The sequence below is a fragment of the Vicia villosa genome, linkage group LG3 (genome assembly GCF_029867415.1).
Source record: "Vicia villosa cultivar HV-30 ecotype Madison, WI linkage group LG3, Vvil1.0, whole genome shotgun sequence".
Classification (NCBI taxonomy): Eukaryota; Viridiplantae; Streptophyta; class Magnoliopsida; order Fabales; family Fabaceae; genus Vicia; species Vicia villosa.
Genome location: NC_081182.1, coordinates 129,809,182 through 129,826,933, shown reverse-complemented (window position 1 = coordinate 129,826,933; position 17,752 = coordinate 129,809,182). Strand labels below are relative to the sequence as shown.

Genomic DNA, 17,752 nt, shown 5'->3' with positions numbered 1-17,752 from the left:
TGTCTGGTGAGCTCCAACACTTTCCTCTCATAGTCTTGACAGTGTGCTTTGAAGGTGTCTCTTTCTTCTCTTAGTTGAACCCAAGATTTCTGCAGTTCTTCCAAGTCAGTTGGCATGTCCGGATGTAGAATACCTCGAGGTTCGTCCCCTTCGACTTCTGGCTCAATAGTCACAGGTAGAATAGCGGGATATGGCATGATGAACTTCTAAGCACGAGCACGCACCCATTTGAGGTAAGGCACCATGGGAATAGAGTTCCATTGTCCTAAAGTCTTGCTTTCTACTTTGTAGACACTGCCCCAAGCATGTATAAATCTTCGTCGACACCTTTGGGAATCATCTTCGTAGTCGAACACAATGCCACGGATAATCATGTCATGAGGACCGTTTCTTCGTGCATATCCAAATTGGCGCAAAGCTAAAGAGGGGTTGTAAGTGATGCCTCCCCTGATGCCAAGGAGTGGCACATTAGGGTACTCCCCACAATGGTCAATGAGAGTGATGTCTCTTTGAAAGAAGTTGTTCCACCGGATATCTGAATGAGACAAAGACATAATCCTGCGAGACCATTGCATCCTTTGTTTGTTTCTCAACACTGATCGGGGAAGGTGTAATGTAAACCATCTAGCCAGCAGTGGTACACAACACATAAGAGTTCCTCGTTTCTTCATAGTACGAGTGTGTAAAGAATTTAGAATGTCTCCCAGCAAAGTAGGTACCGAATTGCGGGTTAAGAAAATGTTGATAATGTGCACACTTATGAACTGGTCGGGATTATGGAATAAAACCAACGCATAAATCAAAAGAGCCACAACTTCTTCAAAAGCTAGGTAACTTCTGTTTTCTAGTAGTAATCGAGCCTTTTCCATTAAGAACTTGGCGAGCAAACCCTTGACTCCACTCTTTGTTTCCCAATTGGTCTCGATTTCCGGCTTTCGTAAATGTAAGGCAGCAGCAATGATTTCAGGTTTTGGAATCTTTTCTAAACCAGTGAAAGGTAATTGATCTCGAACAGGTAACCCAATTAGTTCAGAGAACTCTTCCAAAGTGGGTACTAACTGGTAATCAGGAAATGTAAAATAATGATGTTCGGGATCAAAGAACTGGAACAGGACCCGTATCATGTCTTCTTCAAATTTTGAGGTAACCAAATGGAGTAGGTGACCGTGCTTTTCAGTGAATTGAGCATTTCTGGGAAATTCTGATATTAAGTCCTTAAGTTCAGATGGTACTGTTGAGATGTTGATCCGGATATAATCTCTGGTAGCGGGAGCCATTACTTGCAACAACAGAACAAAGGTAAACTCTTTGATCCTTGAAATGATTAGTGTGAAAATGATATGTTTATGATGCTTATGATGTCATGAGGTTTATAAGTGATACCCTCCCCACTGAAGTTGAGTTGGTTTAAACCTGTCCTAAAATAGTATTCGAGTTCTATGATCCTTGGAGACAACATCTCAATACGGCACTCGGACGGCCGATCAAAACATTCCTCGAGGATAACTAACTTCGATCAATTTCAAAGCTAGTCACTTAATAGGCCACAAGTCAAGTTCAACTAAAGGTTCTGAGAAAAATTAGTGTTTAATGACATTTCGGAGGCCTAACGTACTCCTTGATCGTTTTCAAGGGATATCAGTACAGACCAAAGTGTCGCACTAACAGTGACTACCAGATCAACCATATCGGTACATGCCGTACAGTTTCCTTGGTCTATTGTCACATACTTAAAGTATCTCGAGATTCGGGTTAGAATCTTTCACACAAGTAAATACCCAAACAAACCTTTGAAAAATTGAACAAACAAGACAAGCAATTGAAAACATCGAAGTGATCTAAACTCTAAGGTAACCCCTTTTGAAAACATTTTGTTTTTGAAATCCCCAGCAGAGTCGCCAGTTCTGTCGTCCTCGGTTTTTTCGTGAGATACGAACTGACTCTTCTTTTATTTTTGAGCTTTGAAAATCAGAGAGTCGCCACCGACTTTTATTTTATCCAATTAAGGAAAGGTTTATAAAAGAAACAGAAAAAGACCTTTAAGAGATTTTGGGTTCGGGGGTAGGTTATACAAAGGGAAGGTTTTAGCACCCCTTTGTATCCATGGTTATCCATGGGCTCTTAATTGCTTAGCTCACTTTGTTTGAATCATTTGTCTTGCTTTGAAATGCTTGTATGTGGTCTTAAAATACCTTTGTAAATTAACTTTGTAATGATCCTTGTGCGGATGTATACAAAGTATTTTATCTTTCGAAAGATGTTTTTGAAAAAAAAAGATCTTTAACTTCGTAATGATCCTTGTTTGGATATATACCAAGTATTGTCTTTTTTTTCTAAAGTTTTGTTTTGAAAAACAGTGAACATGTGAAACATTTGTTGTTTTGATTTGAGCAAGCAATTAGGAGATCTACCCTAGATTTATAAGGTCCTTTCCTATTTCTTTTAGAAAATTCTCCTTTGACCGGATGTAAACAAAAGTTTGGATTTGCATTTGAAACAGTAGAATTGATTTTGAAAAGAGTAACAGAGGGATTACCTTAAGAGGTGCAAGTTGATCGTGTTATGATTCAGATATTTTTGTCTTTTAAGATTAGTGATCTAGCGCCTCATTTTTATCTTTGACATACACGCAGTTTTATATGTACAGAAATTTAAAGTGCGGGAATGTAAAATGCGGGAAATAAATCTACGCTATTACATCGATTGTGCGAGAAATGTAAACTACGCTATTTACATGATTTTGACAACCTATACACTTTATCTATGAATTTAAATTGCAATAAGATAAAGGGAAGTATTTTTGGATTTTTTAGATAGTTGATTTTAATTAGAATTAATGCATAATTAATTTAATTAAAATGAGAAAAAGATAGAAATAAAATTTAAACCTAAAAATTAAGTCTAAAATATGTTCATATTGCTCGTTAAATAATTTTAAAATAAAAACTAATTTTTTTGGATTTTTTGAAGTTGTTTTGGAAATTTATTAAGCTAATTAACATATAATTATATAAACAATTATACACATAAGTTAAACTTAATGAGAAAAATATTCTAATTATGTACAAAATTAGTCTATAATATATAAACTAAATTTACTAAAAAGAACATTTTTTTTTCTGATTTTTTGATAGGTTGAAATAATTAAAAAGAAAATATATAAATATTTACTAATTAATTAAACAAAATATTTTAATTATTAAGAAAAATAAAATATTTTTGTGACAAAAATTAATAGATTATTTTATAAACCTAAAAATATTTTTATTATATTTTTTTGATTTTTAAAACTATTTTAAATTAATTTTGCAAGTTATATCAAATAAAATAAAAAGTATATTAAATCTTTAATCCTGTGTGTTTGATGAGAAAGTCCATAGTATGGACTAGCGTGTCTGGTGTGTTGGATTGAGTGACTGGATTAATCATGTGGCTCAGATTGGAGAGGTACATGGCGTGCGTGGATAGAAGTGCAACATAGGATAAGTCAGCATTCAAGTCTTCCAGGTGGGACCCACGCGAAGCTGACCAGCGAATAGAAAGAAGAGGAAATGCCACACGAAGCTAACTAGAGTCTCCCTAGGTAGAGTCAGCCACAATTCTGGGCTTTCTACAGAACACTAAATAAATCAATCAAATAAAACAAACACTTTCCAGTTAGAGTCAGCCACAATTCTTGACTGCATATAGAACACAAATTTCACTCAGTCAAAGTCATTCCCAGTGGAGTCATCTCCTAGAGTTAATAAAAACTCTTTAAGCCTCAAGCTTAGGCCTCATACAAGCCAGTAAAAATCAAATCTTTCATACAGTAGATAGACATGATTTATCTCTATAGAAAGATATTTCTCCTATTTCACCACATTCAAAATACAAACATTTCAATTTCAATTTCAAACATTCTCCCATTTAGGACTCTGAAAGGCATGCTCTGAGGCGCACACACCCATACTTGTACACTTTCCCTAAACTGGTCGAGAATCTTTCTTTCATTCAAGAGACATGCGACAGGCATACTTGCACACAACCAAGTAAGGTCCCTCTCTTATGAAACAAACTCATCTTTTCTGTCACTTTAAATGTTTGTCGTGGACTAGTAGAAATACCTCTCTATAAAGATGACTTTATGTCTCTTTCCTGTAAACATAGATTTAATTCAAGCTTCAACCTTGAGCTTCAAGCAAAGCACCCAAAATCAATTCATTCCCTAATTAGTTCCCCAAACTACAAAAAGCTCTGACTTCCATTAGGGATATGTAGGCATGAGATTCACAAGGAATCTCAGCGAGCTAATAAAAAACCAAAATTAGCACAAAGGAGAAACTTTCTCAATCAATTAACAAACACAAACACATAGGCACGGAGAAGGTTCCCGTAGAGTTTTACGGATATGTAGGGTGCTTAAAACCTTCCCTACGTATAACCGACCTCCTGGACTCCAGAACTTTTGATTAGGTGAAATCCCCACACCTAGAAAACTCCTAGGGTTTATTTGAGATCTTTTTCCTCTTCCTCCTCGTAGGCAGAAATAAAATGAAATTCATCCCACAAGAGCGTCTCTCTCCTTCTAAATTTCGCGTGAAGGGTCTGGCGTGCCGTCCTCCCAAGTGAAACGGGTAGATAAAAAAACAACACCAGAGAAAAATGGCGACTCTGTTGGGGACAAGTAATAACCTTGGTTTTCATCCAAACCATTGGTTGACCGTGCTGATCCAACCCTAATGAGGAATTAGGGATGCCAAATTCCCCCTCAAACAAGAGAGGTCCTGCCTAACCTCTGTGTCATATCAGGTGTTTGTTGCATTTATACTTGTTTACTTTTATGGGTTTTATATCGGGAAAGTGCTTGATTCCCCCTTGTGGTGAAAAATCCTATACCCGGATTTGAGTGCAACATTAGATAGGATTGAGGATGTCTTCCCAATGAAGCCTCTAATCTTGGTTCCCAAATCTACTTTTGGGATTTTCGTGGCTGGTTGTGATTAACTGCGCCAATGCGTTCCGAGACTGATTTGTACCAGGAGGACCTAGAAACCCTTTAACCCCACTTAAAGCCTCTTAGGATGTAGAGCGGTGATTACGAAAGTAATTGTCACGCAGATACTACACTCAGAGAAAACTCTCTTGGAGATACCAGTCAACGTATCTTTAAGGTTGAGCAAAAACTCTGAGATCCCTAGAACCCGTTCTACAGGTACAAAAATCAAAATCCTTAGTTTACCCTGGGGCGAGGTTAGAGACGTGACTCCATGACAATTACACGCTTCTACCCCAAGTTTCCTAAAAACTCTTGTGTGCGCATTCATGCATTCATGCATTCATCATAATAATAATAACAAAGAGTCTTTTTTGAGTCGTTTTTCAAGGAAACTAAATAACAAACGTTTTGAACTTTAGAGATGTCATACCCCAAATTTGTCCTACCCTTAATTTCTAACTGGCTTAGACTTCTCATTTCATATACATCATCCTTCCGTTAGGGCATTAACATATCATACATTCATTAAGCAATCTTGGGTTCAGGAGACCAGTGTATATGGCATTGATCAAGGGTCCAATGGATCAAGGTTTCTTTACCACAAGGACTTATTTCAACTAACATTCTCTTTCGTCATTTTAAGGTTCAAGCTCATTGCCATTAAGCGACTTATTCTTCATCATTAAGGTTTCAATTAGGTTTTGTTCATCATTCAAAGTGTGACTCATTTAATCCATTGGATGGAAAGTCATTATTCTTGGGTTTTACAAATATTCAGACATACATGATGTAGTCGGTGTATTGTTGCAAGATTGGAGAAAAATGTCAAGACTTTGACTTTTGGTCAAAGTCAACCAAGCAAGGTTGACTTTTGGACCAAAGTCAATCTTTACACTTTTTGGGTTTCTCTTATCATGACTTCATTCAAGTTGCAAATTGAAGAAGGATTTGAAATTCAAATAAAGGCATTGAAGGGAAAAGAGTAAAAATCAAAAATACTTTGATAAAAAAGAAGTATTACACATTTTAAGTCAAGATTCAGATTCTCTCATCCAAGGGCATGTTCATGTTCAGTACACCACTACAACTTCAACTCAATTACATTGTCATCGAGAAAATATACAACTCAGTAACATCTCCAAAAGTTTCAAAAGTCATATGTCATTTCTACTCACAAACTCTACACTAACTATCAGGCCTATATCCTAGAACTTAATTGTTTCCATTATAACATCTTCAATTTTTCATCTTCTTCCTTCACGGTTTTGATTTCGTCCAATTGCCAAGAATTTCATAGTGTCATGACCAGCACCTTCTTCAAACTACCAAACCTGTTACAAAACAAAACCAAGCTTAGCTTAGTAATAAAACTGTCCAAACATTCCAACAGTCCAAGTATTACCCTCATGCATAAACTCATTCACTAAAAAACCAAATGATCTTAACCATTTAGTTCCAAATTTCTTTTTCATTCACCATAACCGACCTTTCGCTAACCGCTTTAACCGTCCCAATTGCCAAATAAATAGAAAACCCCACATTTCTTCTAACCTAACACCTATGTTAACAGAATTTGATTTCTAACATCTTAAACAACCGCATCAAATCACATTCAGACAGGTGCAAATACAAAAACATAACCCACACCAAATACCCAACATACATCATAATATTCAAGCCATGTTTAACTCATCAATGTACATCTCAAACAAGCTGCAGTCAGTATGAACCAACAACAATACATATATATTGATACAAGAAGAGCATCAACCCTGCAATGTTTTCAGCCATCACCAGTTATTACTAACATTTCAATTTTGGTAAACAACTAACTTAGTTTTATCACTAAACTGATTTCAAACCTAGCCAACCTAACAACTTAGCAAGCTAACAGTAGCAACAATCAGAAGGAAAAGTCCAAACCTGCGGAAGAAAAAGAAAACAGTTGAGCTCCATGTTCACAACAGTTTGTCAAGCCACTCCAATTCACATTCAAGTTTAGTTCGCGGCTACGCCAAGTCTATTTATAGCACTGAGCCAAACCTGCCATACACATGATATGCACCCAGTTCAAACCAATTCAAAAATCCCAAAGAAGCAATATTCTATAGTAGTCTAGCCAAGTCAAAAGAGTACCTTTAAACCGTTTCAAACATGTCGCTGCGGGTCCTCCCAGCATCAATTTGAACTAGGGCTTGTCATGTTGTTGTTATATGCACAAGGCTATTAAAATCCAAAGAATCATCACCAGACCTATGTATCCAAGACACTGCATAAGTTCAAAGAAAGGCACTCGAAATTACAGAAGAAAATCTCTAACAGAAACATAACTACCTGTCATACCCCAATTTTTGACCTAAGATACCACCTCATATCATAGCATATGCATCATTTGCATCTCTAACAAAATTGCATAGCTTGTGTTTGCTACTTGTGACTCAGCAGGATTTAATCAGGAAATCACTCATCAGTACAAGTAACAATCAATTAGGGTTTTGTTCTCCCTTCATCTCAAATGAATCATCTTCATAACCAATCAACATTTGGTCCTCAGAGATTCATTTCAACAAACTCAACAGCTTTGAATCGACTGAATTAGGGTTTTGACTGAAGATAGCACACCCCTGACTTTTGCTCAGGATTTGACCTAATGACTTGGGACATGACCTCAAGACCCCAAGTACATCACTTTGACCTAATCCATTGGCTCAAGACATCTCCTACACAAAGATTGATCAGACAAATCCTCAGATCAGGGTTTTGAACTATCAGGGACTGAAATCATGGATCACATTTGGGAAACCCTAAAAACCCCCAGGAAGTCAATCAAAGGTTTCAATCATCCTCAAATAATCCCTATGACAATATCCAATGGAAATTGCATCTCAATTCAAGACCTACAGTCATCAATCTCATCAGGTCGACAATTAGGGTTTTTGACCTAATTCACTGAACAACTGACTTTTTAATCAGGACATGGTGCCACAACTCAAAACATGGCTCAATATCCTCTAATGCTTCAATGTGATCCATTCATACCATTCATATGGTGAGGATAGCATGTTTCATTTGAAATCTCCAGAAACGCGATTCGTCTGAAAAAAGTCAACTGTACAAGATCACCATTGACTTTTGGGGAATTTCTGTCAACCATGACTTTTGAAGTTGAAAATCATCAATATATGAAGTATGAAGTCATTTGATCAAGAAAAATCAAGAAAATCAATCAAGAATCAAAAAGTCAAAAGTTTGACTTTCATACTTAGAAAATTTTTCTAAGTGTTTTTCATGGTTTTTTCCAAACTTTGGAGGGGAATAACTCAAAATTTCACCTACAAACTGAAAAAAACTTCCAACATGAAAGTTGTAGATTTTGATCCAATAAACAACTTTGACACATATAATTTTTTTCCATAAGATCAACCATTTAAGAGATATGGAGCTTCAAAGTTGGTACTTTTTGAAAACTTCACTTAAAACTTCATTTTTCTCAAAGTTCATGGATCTTTTTCACCCATTTCCTTAAAGGTCTTGAAGAAACTTTCAACTAGGGTTTTGAAGTATGCAACATGAGCTTTCCAAAATGTCCAAGAGCATGAAAAAATATGGAGTGTAGCTATGGTTTTGAATTATGCATTTAGTGATCATTTTCACTTGAATTTTCACCATTTTTCACTAAGTTTCAAGACTACATGACCTATAATCCAAGCAATGATGCAAAGAGGCAATAATTGAAGATATTTTCTCTGATTTGAGATCAGAATGGAAGAGGATAAGAAGCTTGAGTTTTAACCATGGTTTGGTCACTTTAACCATTTTGCATTAAATGTAAAAGATTCCTTTTTATCTCTTAAGCCAAATCATCAAACTTTGATCAAGTTGCAAAGCTCTGAGTTCAGACTCTTTGGCCTATAAATAGAGGTCCAAACTCCATACAAAAACACACCAAAGTCTCACAAATTATAGGCTTTCTCTTTCTTTCTTAGAATGCAAGTTTCTTAAGTTTCTAAGAGGTACAAAACTCAACCTTCAAACCCTTGAAGTTATGGCCAAAGTGATGGTTCTAGCAACTCATAAACATCATATGGGATGTGTTTGAACCACTCACACACCCCTAATCACCCCAAAACTCAGAATCATCATCTCACCTCCATATGAACATGAAATGAACCTTATCATGCCAAAATCCATTCTAGCTCATCTCTGTCCAAACTATCACTTCTAACACCATCCATGTACCATATATGAACTATCCCAATCATCATCACCAACCTGAAACATCAAAATCATAGAGCTCGATTCACACTTAGGCTTAACTGCAGATCGGGTACCTCCAACTACTCCAGGTGTTTTCAATTCACTCCAAGCATCCAGACACCTTCCATAAGGTTCATTGAAGCTGTCCAGATCGAGCAACAACATCTGTAACACCTCCTTCGCAAAATTCAATCTCCAGCTTGGCCGTTTTTGAGGTAAGTGCTCATGAACTTCAAACTCTATGAATCATGCATCATAAATGAAATATGAACATACCATCTTGTTTCTGCACCTATGAGGATCATTAACCCTCAATCAATTGCTATTTATCTTGCACATACACGATTTCATGATCAATCTCAGAATTAGGGTTCTTCGTGTTCATCACAAAATTGATCACCTTAGAGCAAAAATAAATGAAATTAAAGACCACCATCATGATCCTTGTGAAAAAACGAGTGAGTTAGACCCTTCACTTGATCAATTTGGTTCAGTTTTCAGAATTTTCAAAATCAAATGGGGATAGTGTTCTTGGCGCCATTTTTTTGTTCAGAAATTCAAATACTTGTTTTTAAATATAATCAAATGAACGTGTATCATTAACAAGCTGCGCGCGCAGCTCAGTTGGTTGTTGTTTTGGCTGATGAGCATAAGGTCACGGGTTCAACACCCTTAGGGACCAAAACATTTTTTTAACACTATTTTTCTTTCATTTTTTTAACAAACTTCATTAATTAATTTAGCTAATCAAATTAACTCATTTTTTATTCATTTTTTGCACACTTCTCATTTAATATACATATTTCATGAATACCAAAAAAAATCATCAAAAAAGATTTATTTAATACATTTTTAAATAGGTTTAAAATGACATGTTTTAAGTGTTTTTTAATACTTTAAAATATTATTTTTCATTTGATTTTCAAACTTAATCACTTGTAAATATTTTTTGAAGTAAACCCTAATCATCTAAATGTTAATTAAGGATAATCTTTTGTTTATCTTGATTAAATTGATTTCTTTCAAAATTCAAACCATTTTAAAACGAGCAATCGTTCTTTTCAAAACAATAAACCATTTCTTTTTGAAACTATTGATTAAATCTTTTTTTAATTGATCAATTGATTTTCAAAACGATGTGGGGCCTCTCGAATATTAGAGAGTATAAGTCCCTTTCGTCTTTCTTTGTACAGAAAACTTTTTCCAAAACTTCAAAACAGTTTTTTAACAACAAATCACACATCTTTTTCAAACCATCCACCCTGTTTTATGAAAATAAAACAGGGGCCTCTCGAATATTAGAGAGTATAAGTCCCATTTCTTTTCCTTTTGTACAGTTTTCCAAAACATTCTTCAAAACAAAATCTTTTCAAAACAGTTTTCAAATCATTCAAATCATTTCCAAATCATCCACCCTGTTTTATGAAAATAAAACAGGGGCCTCTCGAATATTAGAGAGTGTAAGTCCCATTTCTTTTCCTTTTGTACAGTTTTCAAAACAATAAAACTTCTTCAAAATAAAATCTTTTCAAACAATTTTCAAATCATTTTCAAAACAACAAAACTTCAAAGAAACAAAACTTTTCAATATACCATGGGCCTCCACGTAGGTATAAGTCCCAAGCCCTTTTGTACATACCCACTCCAGTACATGAAATTAGGTATTTCATTGTACGCCTTTTGTACATATCTCGATCAGTTTGATTTTTAACTTTGAATAACAAACCAAAAATGAAGGTTTTTCTTTAAATCTTCCCAAAAATATCATGGGCCTCCATGTAGGTATAAGTCCCAAGCCCCTTTGTAAATACCTGTTTACATAGCTTTGAATAAATTCAAGTGGACCTCTCCCCGAGTGTGAGTCCCGAGCCCTGTGTATACAAATGGATCATGCTTACAGGTATATTTCCTTCATAAACTCCATTATATACACACACTTTGTCATATATAACTGTTCATATAACTGTTCATATTTGTTCATGTACTTGTGCATATTTGTTTGTACTTGTTCATATGTGTGATATGTGTGCTTGTTCAACTTAGTACAACACTAGGTTCCCCATAGCCTCCTATTGGGCTTCGTGCAAAGAATCTCCCTAGTTTAGGTTAGGACATAGAGTATGGTTTCCCGGTGAAATCGCTCTAAGAGCTCAAACCAACTATACCACGCCTCCCCTTGGGCTTTGTGCAAACGAGTGACCCTCCCATAGCCTCCTCTTGGGCTTACAATGCAAGGACCCTGGATTGTCCCTCCCATAGCCTCCTCTTGGGCTTACAATGCAAGGACCCTCGGATAGCCTCCTCTTGGGCTTCGTACAAGGACCCACGGGCTTCTTATAAGCATCCCAAATATCCAAAACAAATACCCTAGGAGATTAGACATTTTTCATCTCTATGCTAGGAGTATCTCTTCTATATCATCACAAACAATCAATCAATCAAACTTCTTTTTGCCACAAGGCTGGCTAATCAATCAAACTTCTTTTTGCCACAAGGCTGGCTAATCAATCAAACTGTTTTACCACCGTACTGGATGATTAATCAAAGTTTTTGTCACAAGGCTGACTTCATTGAAACTTTTGCCACAAGGCTGGCTGATTAATCAAAACTTTTTGTCACAAGGCTGACTTCATTGAAAGTTTTTGCCACAAGGCTGGTTAAACAAACAAAAACATCTTTATCATTCTAAGCACCCTAAGTGGCATGGCCCCGGGCTTATAATGAAAAGATTTTCAAACAAAAACAAACAGATGTATGTGATGATATAGATTAGATACATCTAGCATTTAGACGACATTTGTCTATTTTCCTTTGCTTCCACTAGCATAAGTGGGAACTACGATTGCTCTGACTTTCTCAACATCCCTTTGAGAATACGTAGGCACAAGGTCGATCCTTGGCGAGCAAAACTTCTCCCTCAAACCATTCAAACCTTAGCACCCGTAGACCCCGAGCTACAGATGCTATGATTCCCTCTAAGGGATATGTATGCAGAGGATCGCGATGATCTTTGCGAGCGTAATCAAACAAACACCTTAGGTCCCACCTATTTCACAAGAACCTCTCAATAACATGGAATGAAAAACAAAGCAAAGAAACCTATAGAGTACTATAGATACGTTGGGTGCTAATACCTTCCCTTCGTATAACCAACCCTCTTACCCAAGATCTCTCCCCCCACTTTTAGGTTATTGCAGCTTTTTTCTTTTTCCTACTTTGGAAATAATAAAAAGTTTGGTCGATACAAAAGAAATATCATTTTTTTGAGCACTCGAGCCCAAAGAAGGCATCAGGTGTCTCATCCACAAAAAAGAGGAACAAAACGATTTTTCGCCCGCGACAGAAAAATGGCGACTTCACTGGGGACCATCTTTTTATTGTTTCCAAAGGAAGGGTTATTTCTATTTATTTTATTTTTCATTTCATTTTTTGTTATATGTGTGGTTCTTGTTCTGTTACTTGTGTGGTTCTGTTACAAGTGATACCTTATGGACAAATCCTAACCCGGATTAAGTACACATAAGAAATTAGGTGGAGGGTATAGTCATGTGCAGGCGCACGTGAGAATCCTTCCGCTCAGTGGAGGTTCCTTGTTGGTAATATATGTTTAGCATGTTTCGTAGCGAAGACATTATTACTTTCATTGAACTGTAGAAGCTGAGAGACCGTAGAACCCCAACCCATCCTGGCCTTATTAGGTTGTGGTGCAGAAACTATTCAGGTGAAGACTTGGATTAGTTGTCATGCGGAGAACCACACTCAGACGAGTTTTTCTTGAGAATATTACTGGCTCATGAGTTTAATTGTGGAAGGCCGGTAATATCCGAAAGAAAAATGTAGACTCTGACGTATCAGTAGAACATGTCATGCAGGTGATTAACTAGATCTATCCCATTTTTGGTTCTCTGACCTCATGCTCGTGACTTTGGACCTTTGAACCTATGCGTTACCATGTTTGTGTTACCATGTTTGTGTTACCATGTATGCGTTACCATGTTCGCGTTACCCTGTTTGCGTTACCATGTTTGCTTTACCATGTTTGAATATGTGGCATCCATGCATCCATGCATTCATACATTCATTAAAAAACCCATCTTTTTCCATAAAAAACATGATTTTTCCAAAAAAAAATTTTTCTTTGCAAACATTATAGGATTAAGTTATGGAAAAAAGGTATACCAAAAAGTACGGTTTCAAAACGCATGATATAGAAAGACTGATAGAGTTAGCATCTTCTGTACAAGATCCTTCTAATTTTAGGAAAAGTTATGGAAAGCTTTTGCCTATTTTGAACACTCATGTTGATGAAGGACTTCTCAAAACTCTGGTTCAGTTCTATGATCCCGTCTACCGTTGTTTTACCTTTCCAGACTACCAGTTGGTACCGACCTTGGAAGAATATGCCAATCTTTTAGGTATTCCTGTGTCTGACAAAATACCCTTCAATGGTTTGGAAGCCATTCCTAAGTCACACGTCATTGCATCAAGTATCCACATGAAAAAGTCTGAAGTAGAGAGTAATTGGACTACCAAAGGAAACCTCCCGGGTTTAACTTCACACTTCCTAATAAAGAAAGCCTTTGATTTCATCGAAACTGGTAGCATGATAGCTTTTGAAGCTATACTAGCCTTGCTCATCTATGGGTTGGTTCTGTTTCCCAATGTCGACAACTTTGTTGATATCAATGCCATAAAGATCTTTCTGATTGGAAATCCTGTTCCGACTTTACTTGGTGACATGTATTTCTCTGTCCATCATAGGAATCGCCAAGGCGGTGGAATCATTGTATGTTGTGCACCTTTGTTGTTCAAATGGATTGTTTCACACTTACCTGAGTCTCCTATTTTCACAGAAAACCGAGAAGGTTTGCGTTGGCCTCGAAGACTTATGTCTCTTACTAATAATGATATTCATTGGTATACCTTGGCTCGCTGCGGTACAGAAACCATTGAAAGTTGTGGAGAGTTCGCCAACGTACCCCTCATTGGTACACAAGGAGGAATTAACTACAATCCGGTCCTGGCCCGACGACAACTCGGGTATGCAAATTCAGTTAAACCTATTGGTCCCTCAGTAGAAGGTTACTTTTATCGAGAAGGGGATAATCCTAAAAAGTTGAAAGCAAGAATGGTGAGAGCCTGGTACGACGTCCGATGGAAAGAAAAAGGCGAGGAAAGAAATTGCATTGCCATGGACGCCTACACTTGCTGGGTAAAGAAAAGAGCCAAGGAGTTCCAAATGCCTTATGCTTATGAAAAACCCATGTTTCCTGCAGTATCTCAACGACCCAACATTCCCACTATAGCGGAATACCAAGACACTTTGGCTAAAATGAGGACAGAAAAAGATGCTTGGGAAGAAAAGTTTCGTAGCACTGAGGTGGAAAATAGAAAGTTGAAGAAAAGAGTGAAAGATCACGAAGAAACTCTCTATTATCAAGATGGGTGGCTCATGAGCAAAGATGAGAAGATTCGTCAGAAAGACGCTGCAATCAAAAGGTACATCAAAGAAAGCAAGAAAAATCTGGAAGGCTCAACAAGCAACGCTCCGACTCCTGATGATTGGAAGAATGTTGTTGACAAACTGAGGACCGAAAAGGCCGAATTGAAAGCTCACTATGGGAAAGAAATCATGAAGCTCAAGCTGCACAATGCATTTGGTTCTTCGTCTGATGAAGATGTTTAGGATTGTTTAGCTTTTTATTTATCATTTGCTTTTGTAAGGAGCTACGCTCCAATGTTGTAACATTTCCCATTATTGCAATAAAAAACAAAAAAATGAATGAATAAAAGAATTGTTTGTGTTCAAATGTTTGCAAGGAAATAATCTTTAAAAATGTTTGGAAAAATCATAAATTTCTTTTTGCATACATCATTCTGCATATCAAGTCTGTTGTATAGAGTCTCATCTTTTGGATCTTTCTCCAATAGATCGTCAAGCTGTCGCGTCTCAAAGTTTCTCGACCACGCTCGCAATCAGATCACAGATACAATACTCGTTCAAGCAGAAGAAGAGTAATGGAACACTCTGAACAAGAGAATATTGAGCTTCGTGGTACAGTGACCACTCTTCAGGAAAAGTTGGAAAGTCTCACTACTCTGGTTGACTCCTTAATGGCCGCACAGAATCAGCCGCCGCCACCTAACAGTCAAGCAACGGTAACATCTGAAGTCACTACTCCAGTTTCTACAGTTGCATTCGGTATTCCATCTTTCTCCATGCCAGAAGGTTGGGGCCCGCCTTTCAGCTTTGGTACAGGTTTCCGCCATAATTTCTCTGGGGTTCAAACAGCTACAACTGAAGCGCCTGCAGCACAAGGTTCGGCTTTTATTCCACATTCAGGGGTAACTTTTTCTCAAGTCACTATGGCACTTTCTCAACCCACTATGACGGTTCCGACTCCTATGGTTCACACTGTTCCTTACGGAGACAATGAGATTTATCATGATCAGGGTGATAGCACAAATCAGCGAAGTCTTGTGGGAGATCTCCAAGAACAGTTTAACAAGATTCAATTGGAAGTCAAGGCTATTCGTGGAAAAGATTTGTTTGGAAAGAATGCCCAGGAGCTATGTTTGGTTCCCAGTGTACAAATACCGGCTAAGTTCAAGGTCCCTGACTTTGAAAAGTACAAAGGAAGTTCTTGTCCACAAAGTCATCTTGTGATGTATGCCAGAAAGATGTCAACTTATGCAGATAATCATCAGTTGCTTATCCATTACTTTCAAGACAGTTTGACTGGTGCCGCACTGAAGTGGTACACAGGCTTGGATAGCACCAATATTCGGACTTTCAATGATCTAGGTGAGGCCTTTGTCCGACAATACAAGTATAACTCGGATATGGCTCCAGACAGAGATCAGCTTCGATCCATGGCTCAGAAAGACCATGAAGCTTTCAAAGAGTATGCCCAACGATGGAGAGAAACTGCTGCTCAGATTAATCCACCGTTAAAAGAGAAAGAGATGACCAAGATCTTCTTGAATACTCTCGGTCCGTTTTATTATGAACGCATGATTGCTAGTGCTCCAAGTGATTTCACCGAAATGGTAAACATGGGGATGCGTCTAGAAGAAGGAGTCCGAACCGGACGTTTGACTAAAGAAGGTGGATCTTCGAGTGGAACCAAAAAGTTTGGAAGTGGTTTCCCAAAGAAGAAAGAACAAAGTGTTGACATGGTGTCCCAAGGGAGGCCAAGAGGAAACGTCAATCGTCAGCGACAGGTTGCTTCCATCACACCAGTCGTTAACACAACACCAAATCCGGGATTCACTCCTCAGTTTCAACAACAACAGCCTCGACCACAGGCTCAACAGTTTAACAATAATCAGAATCGTGTGCAAAGAGCTCCACAGTTCGATCCGATTCCGATGACCTACACGGAATTGTACCCTGCACTAATTGAAAGAGGCCTTATCCAAACTAAAGCACCACCACCAGTACCTGAGAAACTCCCATGGTGGTACAAAGCTGAGGTCTCATGCCCTTATCATCAAGGAGCACCTGGCCATGATCTTGAGCATTGCATAGCCTTGAAATATGAAGTTCAGAGGTTGGTTAGGTCTAATCTCCTCTCTTTCAGAAAATTGAATCCTAATGTGCAAGCAAATCCGCTGCCCAATCATGGAGGGCATGTTGTAAACATGGTGTATGGATGTCCTGGCCAATACCGAGTCTATAATATCAACTTCTCAAGAGCAGATTTGGTACAAATGCACGCTACTCTTTGTCGGGGGCCGAATTTTCGCCAGCATCAATACGGTTCCTGTAGAATATGTTGTGTGGATCCTCACGGGTGTTCGATTGTGAGAAGAGATCTCCAAGTACTGTTGGATAATGGTACTATTGAGATCTACAGAAATAGGGATGAAAATGAAGTTAACATGATAGGATGTTATCCGCATGAGCTTTTAGTCTCAGATATCAACTCGGAAATGCCTACAGTTAACATCATCGTTCCTCATTTCAACATGCCTGAGCGCATGGAAGTTACTTACAACAAGCCGAAGGTTCCTATTGCTCCTTTGATCATTTTTCTACCTGGACCTGTTCCTTATAACTCTGACAAGGCAGTTCCATACAACTACAATGCTACAATGATAAAAGATGGACAAGAAGTTCCTTTGCCTACTCTCTCATCTGTTGAAAACATTGCTGATGTAAGTCGTGTAACAAGAAGTGGACGTGTGTATACTCCGCTACCTCCGAAACAGCCTGTTGCTCCTGCATCCGGGCAAAATCCTGTGAATACACCAGTGGGGAACCCTGTGGAAACTCCTGTTAGTAATACAAACACTGATGTTGGTCAGTCCAGTGGAACCAATGTCAATCCTGACTTCGATGAAATTTTGAAACTTATCAAAAGAAGTGAATACAAGATTGTGGATCAGCTTATGCAGACTCCTTCAAAAATCTCAATACTTTCATTGCTGTTGAATTCAGAAGCCCACAGGGAAGCCCTGATGAGAGTTTTGGATCAAGCTTTTGTAGACCATGATGTGACTGTTGACCATTTT

At 37.7% G+C, this 17,752-nt stretch overlaps 1 long non-coding RNA gene across 1 annotated transcript; it reads right to left on the bottom strand.

Moving 5' to 3' along the window:
* Nucleotides 1-6,022: 6,022 nt before the first annotated feature.
* On the bottom strand, nt 6,023-7,244 carry LOC131656652 (uncharacterized). Its single transcript, XR_009300228.1, has 3 exons — nt 7,115-7,244; nt 6,902-7,021; nt 6,023-6,309 (listed from the first exon to the last, which is right to left on the bottom strand). It is a non-coding gene; the product is annotated as an uncharacterized LOC131656652 (long non-coding RNA).
* Between the last annotated feature and the right edge of the window lie 10,508 nt (nt 7,245-17,752).